The sequence below is a fragment of the Heterodontus francisci genome, chromosome 11 (assembly GCF_036365525.1).
Source record: "Heterodontus francisci isolate sHetFra1 chromosome 11, sHetFra1.hap1, whole genome shotgun sequence".
NCBI classification, from domain to species: domain Eukaryota; kingdom Metazoa; phylum Chordata; class Chondrichthyes; order Heterodontiformes; family Heterodontidae; genus Heterodontus; species Heterodontus francisci.
The window spans coordinates 112,253,020-112,267,702 of NC_090381.1; the positions used below are offsets into that span (position 1 = coordinate 112,253,020).

Here is a 14,683-nt window from a genome sequence, read left to right on the forward strand (position 1 = left end):
TGTGGTCTCCTCTACAGTGAGAAACCAAATGCAGATTGAGTGATAATTTTGCCTCAGTTCAATCCACAAGCATGACCTTGACCTGCCAATCGTTTGCCATTTTAATTCTCCGCCCCATTCGCACTCTGACCTTGGCCTCCGAAACTATTCCAGTGAGGCTGAATGGAAGCTCGAGAACAGCATCTCACCTTTCAATTAGGCACTCTACAATCTTCTGGCCTTAACAAGGAGTTCAATTGATCCAGGTTAGAAACACTGCTCCTATATTTGATTTTCTTCGGACAGCAGGTGCTGATAGTGGTTATACTTTTACCTCCTCTCGATCAACCTGTTCTTTCTTTATGTTGTTCTGTCCTCCCCTCCCACCTTTCCCTAGCTCTGCACCTGCAGAGTCTGCAGAGACACATCGTCAGGATTACGGCTGCCTGCAACGAATTTGTCTTAACCATCAGCCTCAACAAAACGAACATCATGGGACAGGACGTCAGAAATGCTCCAACCATCAATATCAGCAACCACGCTCTGGAAGTGGTTAAAGAGTTCACCTACCTAGGCTCAACTATCACCAGTAACCTGTCTCTCGATGCAGAAATCAACAAGCGCATGGAAAAGGCCTCCGCTGCTATGGCCAGACTGGCCAAGAGGGTGTGGGAAAATGGTGCACTGACACGGAACACAAAAGTCTGAATGTTTCAAGCCGGTGTCCTCAGTACCTTCCTCTATGGCAGCGAGACCTGGACAACGTACATCAGCCAAGAACGGCGTCTCAACTCATTCCATCTTCGCTGCCTCCGGAGAATCCTTGGCATCAGGTGGCAGGACCGCATCTCCAACACAGAAGTCCTCGAGGCGGCCAACATCCCCAGCTTATACACACTACTGAGTCAGCGGCGCTTGAGATGGCTTGGCCATGTGAGCCGCATGGAAGATGGCAGGATCCCCAAGGACACATTGTACAGCAAGCTCGTCACTGGTTTCAGACCCACCGTCCGTCCATGTCTCCGCTTTAAAGACATCTGCAAACACAACATGAAGTCCTGTGACATTGACCACAAGTCGTGGGAGTCAGTTGCCAGTGATCGCCAGAGCTGGCAGACAGCCATGAAGGCGGGGCTAAAGAGTGGTGAGTCGAAGAGACTTAGCAGTTGGTAGGAAAAAAGACAGAAGCGCAAGGGGAGAGCCAACTGTGCAACAGCCCCGACAAACAAATTTTATCTGCAGCGCCTGAGGAAAAGTCTGTCACTCTAGAATTGGCCTTTATCGCCACTCCAGGCGCTGCTCCACAAACCACTGACCACCTCCAGGCGTTTACCCACTGTCTCTAGACACAAGGAGACCAAAGAAGAAGCACCTGCTTATAAAATGTTAAATTTCTACCAGCTTCCAGTGCTGATGAAAGGTCACCGACCTGAAAGGTTAACTCTGTTTCTCTCCATAATTGCTGCCTGATTGCTGAGTATTTCCAGTATTTTCTGATTTTATGTCAGAAGAGCACTCTGTCTATGGTGCCAGTGTGTGATATTCTAATTTCCTCACACAGGACTCTCAGTAAGACTGCCATTTCGAGTCGTGGGCTATTCCTCATTAGGAACTTCATCAGACCCCCCCTCCAAGTTGAATGCACTTCATAATCCTTGCAGCTGGTAGAGATTTACCAATGTTATCTGGATCAGAATCCAGGTTCCATATGAGAGGCCAGTACACAATTTACTGGAAAGGTTTACTTAAATGAATCACACTAATTAAAACCATTACCACATGACTGCGACAAAGGTAAACTTTCCCTCCTCATCCTTCTCTACCTTTCTGCAGCCTTTCACATAATTCACCAAACCATCCTCCTCCAAAGCCTCTCCACTGTCGTCCAGCTGGGTGAGACTGCTCTCAACTGGCTCCATTCTTATCTATCTAATCATAGCCAGAGTATCATTTGCAATGGCTTCTCTTCCTGTTCTTATACCATTACCTCTGGGTGTACCCCAAGGATCTATCCTTGGCCCCTTCCTATTTCTCTACATGCTGTCCCTTGGCGATATCATCCGAAAAGCAGTGTCAGGTTCCACGTGTATGTTGATGGGACCCAGCTCAAACCCACCACCACCACCTCTCTTGACTCCTCCGCTGTTGCTAAAATGATCAGACTGCTTGTCCGACATCCAAGAACTGGATGAGCAGAAATTGCCTCCCATTAAATATTGGGAAGACTGAAGACTGAAGCCATGGTTTGCAGTCCCCGCACCAAAGTCTATTCCCTCACTACTGACGCCAACCTCTGAAATACCCTCCCTACTTCTCTCCACCTCGCTTTCCTCCTTTAAATTTACTCCTTTGTCTAAGCTGTTGGTCACCTGCCCGAATATCTCCTTATGTGGTTCGGTGTAAAATTTTGTTTAGTAATGCTCCAATGAAGCACCTTGGGACATTTTATTATGTTAAAGGTGCTATATAAAGTTGTTGTTGTATTACTTCAGTAACAAAGCACCATCTCTATCGGGTAGAGGTTGAAATGTGCTGTTTACATAGAATCATACTGCACAGAAGGAAGCCAATCGCCCATCATGCCCATACAGGCTCTTTCCAATTCATCCCACTCTCCTGCTCATACCCCATGGAGCATAGGCAGTTTTCATTATCAATTTGGACATAAGAAATGTGCGCAAGTATGAAGTTTTTAAACACTTTAGAAGATCTTCTGTGGCACTGGGATGCATAAGCGATCTTGTTTTTTGATAAAAGAACTGGAGTATTTTGCAAAATATAATAATCAAGGACACTGATGTCTCAGCCCTTGGGATCTGGGGGGAGGGGTGGGGGGGGGGGTGGGTGGTGGTGTCCTGGAATCTGGCAGTATTAAGATGAGATGTCAAGGCTCTAGCAGTGCCACCAGGCGAGTACCCAGGGTCTGGGAGCATTAGGATGTAGAGGGCTTGCACAGCTCAAAGAAACTTGGGGAGGCAGGCTCGACAGTTTACATCAGTAAATCTCATTATTACAACTTCAAAAAGTACTTCATTGGTGTGAGGCACTTTGGGACGTTCCGAGGTCATGAAAAGGACTGTAGAAATTGATCTCTCTTTTCACAAATGTGGACATGGGAACTTATAAAATGGGAAAAAGTTGACAAAAAAGTGTAATTAAAACATAACAGGAAGTCAGATGGAGCGGATGGAAAGTGCGCACAAATGCAGAATTTTTAAAGAAATTATAGATGTTGAGACCTCTCCAAAAAAGTCAGATTTTGGTTAGACTTGTTGAAACAAAAATGGAGCTGAAGGAGCAGCAGAGGCCTAACACTCCGGCAAATAATTATACAAGGACTTTCCTTCTTTGATAAACCACCACACCTCACAATCTCACTCAGTAAGAATGTCTAATTGCCTCTTAAACTCATTTATACCATATCTAAGATACTTTAATTGTGTCTTGTTCTGCAGGAGAAATAGGACAAAGCTCACAAGCAAACACAAAAAGTGCTGGAAAATACTCAGCAGGTCTGGCAGCATCTGTGGAGAGAGAGGCAAAGTTAACATTTCAGGTTGGTGACCTTTCATCAGAACATTTATTTATTTAGAGATACAGCACTGAAACAGGCCCTTCGGCCCACCGAGTCTGTGCCGACCAACAACCACCCATTTATACTAATCCTCCATTAGTTTAGTTTTTAGTTTAGAGATACAGCACTGAAACAAGCCCTTCGGCCCACCAAATCTGTGCCGACCATCAACCACCCATTTATACTAATCCTACACTAATTCCATATTCCTACCACATCCCCACCTGTCCCTATATTTCCCTACCACCTACCTATACTAGGGGCAATTTATAATGGCCAATTAACCTATCAACCTGCAAGTCTTTGGCATGTGGGAGGAAACCGGAGCACCCGGAGAAAACCCACGCAGACACAGGGAGAACTTGCAAACTCCACACAGGCAGTACCCAGAACTGAACCCGGGTCGCTGGAGCTGTGAGACTGCGGTGCTAACCACTGCACCGCCCCAAGTATATATCAACAATTAATAATTCAGAAAACTATCTTTTCTCCCCCACTCTCTAATCAGTTTAATTTCCAGACTTTTCTGCTCATCAAGGTGATAGAGGTCAGAGCTGAGAAATGAAACACTTTCCATTTCAGGGACAAAGTGTTAGCAGCAAGCACTCAGAGGTCAGGTACACAGTCAGGTACACCCTCTACACAGTCCAGTCAAATACTCCCAGAACAGATACAGAATAGGACTCACTCCAAACTGTCCCAAATACTCCCAGGAGACGTGTAGCACAGGTTAGATTATTTAAAATTCATTTTCAGGTTATGGGCATCACTGGCAAGGCCAGCATTTATTGCCTATCCCTAATTGCCCTAGAGAAGGTGGTGTGAACTGCCTTATTACACTACGCAGACTGCAGCAGTTTAAGTACACCCTCAGTGCTGTTAGATAGGGTGTTCCAGGATTTGGACCCAGCAACAACGAAGGAGCAGTGATATAATTCCAAGTCAGAATGTCCCATTAAATACTCCCAGGTCAGAGACAGAGTAAAGCTGTCTTTACACTTTCCCATCAAATACTCCCAGGGCAGGTACAGCACAGGTTAAAGGAAGCTTCACTCTATACCTAACCATTATTCATCCAAGTCAATCCTAGAAATACTTTGAGAAAAGATAACAGGCACCAACATGTACTCATTAACCATGTGACCAGTAAAACCAGTTGAGTAATTGTCTGATGTACAGGCCACGAAAAAGAAGAATTGCAGCCAATTACTCCTGCAAAACAAGGTTCAAACAGTTGACATCGCCCGGAAAGAAAGAAATAAATTGCATTTATATGGCACCTTTCACGAACTTAGGATATTCCAAAGCACTTTACAGCCAATTAAGTACTTTGTTGAAATGTAATGACTGTTGTAATGTAGCAAATGCAGCAGCTAATTTGCATATAGCAAACTCCCACCAAGAGCAATGAGATAAATGATCAGATAATATGTTTGAGTGATGAAGATTGAGTGATAAATATTGGCCAGAACTCCTATACTTTCCTTGGAACAGTGGCCGCGGAATCTTTTAACATCTAACCAAGAGCAGTCAGGGCCTCAGAGAAACATCATCGGAAAGAGGGCACCTCCAATAGTGCAGGACTCCCACAGTACTGCACTGGGCGTGTCAGCCTAGATTTTTTCTGCTCCAATCTCTGGAGTGGGACTTGAACACACACCCTTCTGGGCAGTGCTACCAACTGGGCCATGATTGACAATTAAGGGTCAAAGGCCAAGCTCCTGACAGGACAGAGGTCATGGCTGTGGTGGAATGAAGCACTGGAGATAGACAATGCTGTAGCTACTGTTCTCCTCTTTAGTTAGCTATCAATCACACGAATCTGGGCCTGTCCCCAGCAAGGACATAGTCAATTTCATCTTCAATTTCAAAAGGAAAATAAACCTTATTTTCACAATAGGATTATTGACTGATTTAAGATGGCAGAGGGTCCCATAAATTCTTCAGTTAGCTGTCCAGGCAGTGAATTATCCTGAGAACTGCTGACACAAGGCAGTTTACACATCAGGACCTGTGGCAAGTCCTCAATCACTCCAATCGTGCATCAGCTTCTTCTAGAGTCACTGGAGAGCATTTCAAAGAAACCTTACTGATAATTCAGTTGTTTGATTCTTTACTCAAGGGAAACTGGAGATTTTAGGTTCAAACAAAGAAAAAATAAATCAGTTACGTTGGGAGACTGAAGAAGCTGGTGTCCTTCTCCGAAGACGAGAGAAAATTAAGAGATTTTATAGAGGGGCTCAAGATCAATAAGGGTTTTGATAGAATAGATAGGGAGAAACTGTTCCCATTGGTAGGAAGGTCAGTCATCAGGGGGCATAGATTTAAGGTAAGGGGCAGGAGGTTTAGAGGGGATTTGAGGAAAAACTTTTTCACCCAGAGGGTGGTTGGAATCTTGAACGCACTACCTGAAGAGGTGGTAGAGGCAGGAACCCTCACAATTAAGTAGTATTTAGATGAGCACTTGAAATGCCATAGCATACAAGGCTACGGGCCAAGTGCTGGAAAATGGGATGAGAATAGTTAGGTGCTTGATGACTGGCACGGACACGACGGGCCTATTTCTATGCTGTACAACTTTGACTCTAATCAGGAGGACACAGATCCCAGCTCCCAGGGGCCTCTTCCCCCCCTAGTCCCCGACATTCCCCCTCACACCCAACCCAGAAAAACTCTCCTAGTCCCAGTTCCTGGGGACCTCTTTCACCCCCAGTCGCAGCCTCACCACCCCCACAACCCCCCCCCCGCCACCCATACCCGGCTGGCGATCTCTTACTCCTCAATCTCAGTCACACACCCTGGGGACCTCTTGGCCCCAGTCCTAGACCTCCTACTCCAGCAACCTCTCCCCCCAGTATGCAGATACAGCAAGTCATTAGGAAAGCTAATAGAACGTTATTGTTTATTGTGAGGGGAATTGAATACAAAAGTAGGGAGGTTATGCTTCAGCTATACAGGGCATTGGTGAGACCACATCTGGAGTACTGTGTACAGTATTGGTCTCCTTATTTAAAGGAAGGATGTAAATGCATTGGAGGCAGTTCAGAGAAGGTTTATTCGACTAACACCTAGAATGGGCAGGTCATCTTATGAGGAAAGGTTGGACAGGCTAGGCTTGTATCTGCTGGAGTTTAGAAGAGTAAGAGGCAACTTGATTGAAATGCATAATATTCTGAAGTACCTTGATAGAGTGGATGCGGAAAGGATGTTTCCACTTGTGGGAGAATCTAGAACCAGGGGTCACTGTTTAAAAATAAGGGGTCACCCATTTAAGACAGAGATGAGAAGAAATGTTTTCTCACAGAAGATTGTGGGTCTTTGGAATTCTCTTCCTCAAAACGTGATGGAAGAAGAGTCTTTGAATATTCTTAAGGCAGAGGTAGATAGATTCTTGATAAGCAAGGGGGTGAAAGGTTATCGAGGGTAGGTGGGAATGTGGAGTAATCAGTTCAGCCATGAACCTACTGAATGGTGGAGCAGGCTCGAGGGGCTGAGTGGCCTACTCCTGCTCCTAATTCATATGCTCGTATCATATTGGCAGTATGGGGATACAACAACAACTTGCATTTATATAGCACCTTCAATGTAGTCAAACATCTCAAAGCACTTCACAAGAATGCAGTCAATCATAACTTGATACTGAGCCAAGGAGATGATATCAGAACAGGTGACCAAAAGCTTGGATAAAGAGATACATTTTAAGGTGCGTCTTAAAGGTAGGAGAGGTTTAGGGAAGGAATTCCGGAGCCTGGACCCAGCAGCTGAAGGCACGGCCACCAGTAGTGAAGCAATCAAAATCAGGGATGCGCAAGAGGCCAGAATTAGAGGAGTGAGATATACTGGAAGGTTGTAGGGCTGGAGGAGGGTACAGAGATTGGGAGGGGTGAGGCCATGGAGGGATTTGAGCATGTGAATGAGAATTTTAAAATCAAGGTATTGCTGGACCAGGAGCCAATGTAGGTCAGTGAGCACAGGGGTGTTAGATGGATGGGATTTGGTGCGAATTAGGATGCAGACAACAGAGTTTTGGATGAACTGAAGTTTACGGAGAGTGGAAGGTGCAAAGGTGGCCAGGAGAACCACAGAATAGAAACAGATTTAATAGATATTGTGATTCAACACAGGACATTGAACCCTGCCCTACCTCTTCTCCCTCAAATATCAGCATCTTCGACTGATGTCTGGCATGGCCCAACCCAACATTGAAAAGTCAAACTATTATTGGGTGAGTTGGATGTATGAGAATGTGCTGCACCTGGCCCAAAGCTTCACATCTGAATGTGCAACTCATGACCACTGGAAGTGATTGAGGCAAATAGCTCAGATGCTTTCAAAAGGAAACGAGACAAGTACATGAGAGAAGAGAATAGAAAGATATGCCTGAAGGCTGAGATGGGATAGCACGAGATGTGATGGGGGCAGACTCATGTGGAGTGTGAACACCAACAGATTAGTTTGGCCGTTTCTCACCTACACTTTGGTGCTCAGCGACATCATCCATAAACACGTCAGTTTCCATGTGTACACGGATGACACCAAGCTCTACATCACCACCAAATCTCTCAACCTCGCCATTGACTCTAAATTATCAGGCTGCTTCTCCGACATCCCATACTGGATGAGCAGAAATTTCTTCCAATTAGATATTGGAAACACGGAAGCCGTTAGCTTCAGTCCCCGTTTGATCAGCACCCCGTCCACCACCTTCAACATTCACTCCCTCCACCACCGACGCATAGCGGCAGCAGTGTGTACCATCTACAAGATGCACTGCAGCAACTCGCCAGGGCTCCTTAGACAGCACCTTCCAAACCCTCAACCTCTACCACCTAGAAGGACAAAGGCAGCAGACGCAAGGAACACCGCCACCTGCAAGTGACACACCATCCTGACTTGGAACTATATCGTCGTTCCTTCACTGTTGTGGAGTAAAAATCCTGGAACTCCCTCTCTAACAGGTGGGAGGGTGCACCTATACCACTCGGACTGTAGCGGTTCAAGAAGGTGGCTTCTCAAGGGGCAATTAGGAATGGGCAACATATCCTGGCTTTGCCAGCGATGCTCACATCCCATGAACAAATAAAAATAAACTCCACTGCCTCATCTCTCTCCTGAGGCTGAACCAGACCACTTGCAACCTTAGTACCATATTTGACCCTGAGATGAGCTTCCAATGACATATCCGTAACATCACTAAGACCACCTATTTCCACCTCCATAATATTGCCCAACTCACCTGCCTCAGCTTGTCTGCTGCTAATATCCTCATCCATGCTTTGTTACCTCGAGACAGCGATTCCAACACACTCCTGGGTGGTCTTTCATGTTCTACCCTTCGTAAACTTGAGGTTTTCCAAAACTCTGGCTCACGTCTTAACTTGCATCAAGGCCCGTTCACCTATTACTCTTGTACTCGCTGACCTACATTGACACACGGTTAAGTAACGCCTCGATTTTAAAATTCTCATCCTTATTTTCAAATCCCTCCATGGCCTCATCTCACCCTACGTCTGTAACTCCTCCAGTCCCATAACCCTCAGATATCTGCCTTCCTCTAATTCTGGCCTCGAGCATCCCCGATTTTAATTGATCTACCAATGGCGGCAATGCCTTCAGTTGCCGAGGTTCTAAGCTCTGGAATTCCGCTCCCCCCCCGCACCCCCACACCCCCCTGCCCCCTCTACCTCACGTTCCTCCTTAAAACCTACCTCTTTGACCAAGCTTTTGATCATCTGACCTGGTATCTCCTTAAGTGACTTGGTGCCATACTTTGTTTAATAATGTTACTGTAAGGTAACAGTATGTAATGTTACTGTTGGGATGTTTTATTATGTTAAAGACACTATATAAATACAAGTAGTTGTTGTATAGTCTATATAATTTGGTACATGGAGGTCAGATCCAAATGAAAACCAGGCATAGCATATTCAGACAGGCCAACGGTATTCCTGGCGGAATCATCACAGGATCTCCCGCTTTCATTGGTCACCCAACAGGCAATTCCTCAAGATGCTCCACCTTCTCGTCTCAATTGGACAACAAACAAACTCTGTTGTCCGATTGGATGACTCTCGGCTGTTAGTCAAACAGCCTTTCCCACCCCCACTGCCCCTTCTCAGATATTTTCATAACTAATAAACAAAAAGGTTTAAAGAAAATTCATGGAAATAGTTTTTTTTTAAAAATGCCCCGATGATTTTCCTCCTGGGTTTCTGCTCGCAGTAGTGTCCTGGAGATTGATCATGAATTCCTGAAGACTCCAGGGCAATCCTGGAGAGTTGGCAACACTAGATCAAACCATTTGAAAACATAGTGTGGACTAGCTTGAAAGGGTCCTGTTCAAAACTCTCTGAAGCATCTTTGAGACCAATATTTATGCATATACACTCTCTTTGGCCTCCTTATCTCGAGAGACAATGGGTAAGCGCCTAGAGGTGGTCAGTGGTTTGTGAAGCAGCGCCTGGAGTGTCTTTAAAGGCCAATTCTAGAGTGACAAGCTCTTCCACAGGTGCTGCAGAGAAATTTGTTTGTCGGGGCTGTTACACAGTTGGCTCTCCCCTTGCGCCTCTGTCTTTTTTCCTGCCAACTACTAAGTCTCTTCGATTCGCCACACTTTAGCCCCGCCTTTATGGCTGCCCGCCAGCTCTGGCGAACGCTGGCAACTGACTCCCACGACTTGTGATCAATGTCATAGGATTTCATGTCGCGTTTGCAGACGTCTTTAAAGCGGAGACATGGACGGCCGGTGGGTCTGATACCAGTGGCGAGCTCGCTGTACAATGTGTCTTTGGGGATCCTGCCATCTTCCATGCGGCTCACATGGCCAAGCCATCTCAAGCGTCGCTGACTCAGTAGTGTGTATAAGCTGGGGATGTTGGCCACCTCGAGGACTTCTGTGTTGGAGATACGGTCCTGCCACCTGATGCCAAGTATTCTCCGGAGGCAGCGAAGATGGAATGAATTGAGACGTCGCTCTTGGCTGACATACTTTGTCCAGGCCTCGCTGCCATAGAACAAGGTACTGAGGACACAGGCCTGATACACTCGGACTTTTGTGTTCCTTGTCAGTGCGCCATTTTCCCACACTCTCTTGGCCAGTCTGGACATAGCAGTGGAAGCCTTTCCCATGCGCTTGTTGATTTCTGCATCTCGAGACAGGTTACTGGTGATAGTTGAGCCTAGGTAGGTGAACTCTTGAACCACTTCCAGAGCGTGGTCGTCATTTTTGACGTCCTGCCCCATGATGTTCGTTTTCTTGAGGCTGATGGTTAGGCCAAATTCATTGCAGGCAGCATCAAACCTGTCGATGAGTCTCTGTAGACCCTCTTCAGTGTGAGATGTTAAAGCAGCATCGTCAGCAAAGAGGAGTTCCCTGATGAGGACTTTCCGTACTTTGGACATATACACACACACACATATATATATCTATATACCTCACATGCACCCGTCCGACCAGAGACAACCAGCCGTCTAATGCCCCCTTCACCTCCCCTCCCAGTAACAGTAACAAGGCGATACTGACAGCACAGCAAAACTGACATTCTAGACCTACCTGGTCTCAGCAACAAGTTGTCTCCCAGTGTATCTAACGAGAGGTCATCGACCTGAAACGTTAACTCTGTTTCTCTCTTCACAGATGTTGCCAGACCTGCTGAATATTTCCAGCATTTTCTGTTTTTATTTCAGATTTCCAGCATCCACAGTATTTTGCTTTTATTATACAAGTTGTATCTCAGTTTCTGGGCAGGTTTCACTCTGTCCCCTCAACTCCACTCCTCACTCACTCACTCCGTCACTTTCTCCACCTCAGACTCCACTCTCCCAGTGCCCCAAATCCCCCCACTTTCCCACTCAGTCTCCTTCCCCCCACATCCCCCCCCACCAGCCTTTCTTTATATCCTAGAGTCCCATGCCCCTCTCTTCCTCTTCTATCATCTCCTCCTTCTGTCTGATTATCTCTATTACTTTCCCTGTTTCTCAGTCTCTGTATGCCCCTCCCTCTCTTTCTATCTGTCTATCGGTGTCACTCTATCTCTCTTTGTGTTTGTCTCTATCTATCAATGCCTGCCTCTTTCTGTCTGTATCTTCCTGTCTTTCTCTCTCTATCTTCCTGTGTGTGCCTCTCTCTCTCTCTCTGTGCCTTGCTCTCTCAGTATCTTCCTGTCTTTCTTTCTCTCTATATATATCTGGCTTTCGCTCTCTCTCAATGTCTGTGTCTTCCTTTCTCTCTCTCTCTCTCTCTGTCTTCCTGTCTTTTTCTCTCTCTATATCTCCCTGTGTTTCTCTCTCTCTCTCAATGTCTGTGTCTTGCTCTCTCAGTATCTTCCTGTCTCTCTCTCTCTCTCTCTCTACCTATCTGTCTGCCTCAGTCCCACGCTCCTTCACTGCTGGGTGAGCGGAAACTGACCAGCTTCCCTCCCACTTTTGCTGGAACTGACTCGAGTTAACCCAGGAGGGTGGAAATTGACAAACTTTGCGGTAGGATTGCAGGAATAGTTCGGGAACCGGGAGAGCGGTGACTTTCTGTTTCTCTATCATCACTCTCTGACAGGTTGCAAAATCAGAGACTTCTTCATGCCGGTGATTAGATGTCGGATCTCTCCACACTCGCCCCAGTTTATAACACTCCACAATGCACAGGCTCCAGCCACCGATCTGTGTCACAGAGGCTGCTACAGCCCACCCCTATTTAAAGGGACATTGTCTTCCGGGCAGAAAAACTTGGCCGACTTTTTTTTGCTGTTAGAAACAACCAACAGGCTATAGAGTCATGGAGCACCCTCTTTCTCAGTCTCTCAGTGTCTATCTGAGAGGAGGCCATTCAACCCATCGTGTCTGTGCTGTTTCTCTGAAAGATCTATCCAACTATATAGAGCATACAGCACAGAAACAGGCCATTCAGCCCAACCAGTCCATGCTGGTGTTTATGCCCATTGAAGCCTCCTCCCAACCTCTTTTATCCAACTCTATCAACATAATCCTTCTATTCCTTTCTCCCTCACGCATTTATCCAGCTTCCCCTTAAATGCATCTATATTATTCCCCTCAACCATTCCCCGTGGTGGTGAGTTCCACATTCTCACCACTCTCTGGTGAAAGAAGTTTCTCCTGAATTCCCTATTGGATTTATTAGTGATTATTGATGGTGATTAGTCCCACTCCCCTGCTCTTTTCCCAGAGTCCGGAAAATTCTCGCCCCCTTCAAATATTTGCCCAATTCCCTTTTGAATGTTGGCAGTGAAGATGTCCTTTCAGGCAGTAAATTCCAGATTGCAATAAATCCAATAAATCAGATATCATTTACTCAGTCTATTATGGGAGGTGCCGTCTTTCAGGTAAGATATTAAACCGAGCCCCTGCCTGCCCTCTCAAGTGGATGTAGTATTTCAAAGAAGAGGAGGGGAGTTCTCCCCCATGTCCCGCTTAGCATTTAACCCTTAACCAAAACAGTAAAATAGATGATATGGTCATTATCACAATGCAGTTTTAGGGATCTCGTTGTGTACAAATTGGCTGCCCAGTTTTCTACATTGTAACAGTGACTACAGTCCAAAAGTATTTCGCTGGCCGTGAAACACTTTGCAACATCCTGCGGATGTGAAATGCACGTTATCCAAATACACTGATAGGCCGATTGATAATTGTAGGCTCCATTCGGGGTTTTGGTTGTGAGTCATGGCCTGGCCTCTTAGGATAAAAAGTAGGACAGAAGTGGCCCAAGGAGGCACCAGTGTTTAATTTTCGTCAGCATTCAACCTCCTTCCTTCTCAACACAACAACTTATTCTGAGTAAGCACATGAGACTGTGCATAGTGTATGGAACAGACTTTATTGATATCTATGATGCGAGATCAACCCTACCCAAATCAGAGAGTGGCTTTTCCATTTCTTTATCTCTCTGGGTCATCTTTATTGGAACATCACATATTGCCCACATCAAATGTACATGTCATAGGTAAGACCTCAAAACGTATCTTTTCCAAATCCCTCTAAGACAGATTAATCGCATAATCGGTCGTAGTTATTTACTCCAAAGCTACCTCCCTTCAACAAGTCTTCCTGACTCAACTCTTTGAAGAACAGGGTCTATCAACCGTTGTCTTCCTATACTATACCTAATGGATAACTCTCCCTATATTTATGACCCTAGTCCCTAAAGTGTCCTCAGTACCTTGCTCTACGGCAGCGAGGCCTGGACAACGTATGCCAGCCAAGAGCGACGTCTCAATTCATTCCATCTTCGCTGCCTTCGGAGAATACTTGGCATCAGGTGGCAGGACTGTATCTCCAACACAGAAGTCCTTGAAGCGGCCAACACCCCCAGCTTATACACACTACTGAGTCAGCGGCGCTTGAGATGGCTTGGCCATGTGAGCCGCATGGAAGATGGCAGGATCCCCAAAGACACATTGTACAGCGAGCTCGCCACTGGTATCAGACCCACCGGCCGTCCATGTCTCCGCTATAAAGACGTCTGCAAACGCGACATGAAATCGTGTGACATTGATCACAAGTCGTGGGAGTCAGTTGCCAGCATTCGCCAGAGCTGGCGGGCAGCCATAAAGACAGGGCTAAATTGTGGCGAGTCGAAGAGACTTAGTAGTTGGCAGGAAAAAAGACAGAGGCGCAAGGGGAGAGCCAACTGTGCAACAGCCCCGACAAACAAATTTCTCTGCAGCACCTGTGGAAGAGCCTGTCACTCCAGAATTGGCCTTTATAGCCACTCCAGGCGCTGCTCCACAAACCACTGACCACCTCCAGGCGCGTATCCATTGTCTCTCGAGATAAGGAGGCCCAAAAGAAGTCCCTAAAGCTACACTTTAATTACTTAAAGATGGTATCATTACTGACATCAGGTATTTCAGTGCACAAGCACTTTACATATCAGAAGACAAGCTCTGCATTCATCTCATGACACTTCAAAGCCATCCCCCCTGTTTATATTGGAAAGTCTATTGCTCCATAATATGAAGAAGTTCGACAGTTAGTTCTTTAATTCTCCACTATGTCTGACACCTTTCAGGGCAGGAGACCCCAATAGCCCAGACCCAGCAAAACTGCCACCTCAGTTTACAAGCTACATTCCCCTGCCTCTATAAATAATGGGTATCATTCTTTCTTTTTTTCTTT

The 14,683-nt window shown here is 46.0% G+C and overlaps 1 protein-coding gene across 1 annotated transcript in view; it reads right to left on the reverse strand.

The window, feature by feature from the left end:
• The window catches only part of LOC137375473 (interleukin-1 receptor accessory protein-like), a 56,583-nt gene extending 45,209 nt beyond the window's left edge, over positions 1–11,374 (reverse strand). Inside the window, 1 exon segment of the mRNA XM_068042771.1 lies at positions 11,106–11,374. The gene's annotated coding sequence lies outside the window, so the exon portion shown is untranslated.
• Positions 11,375–14,683: the final 3,309 nt, after the last annotated feature.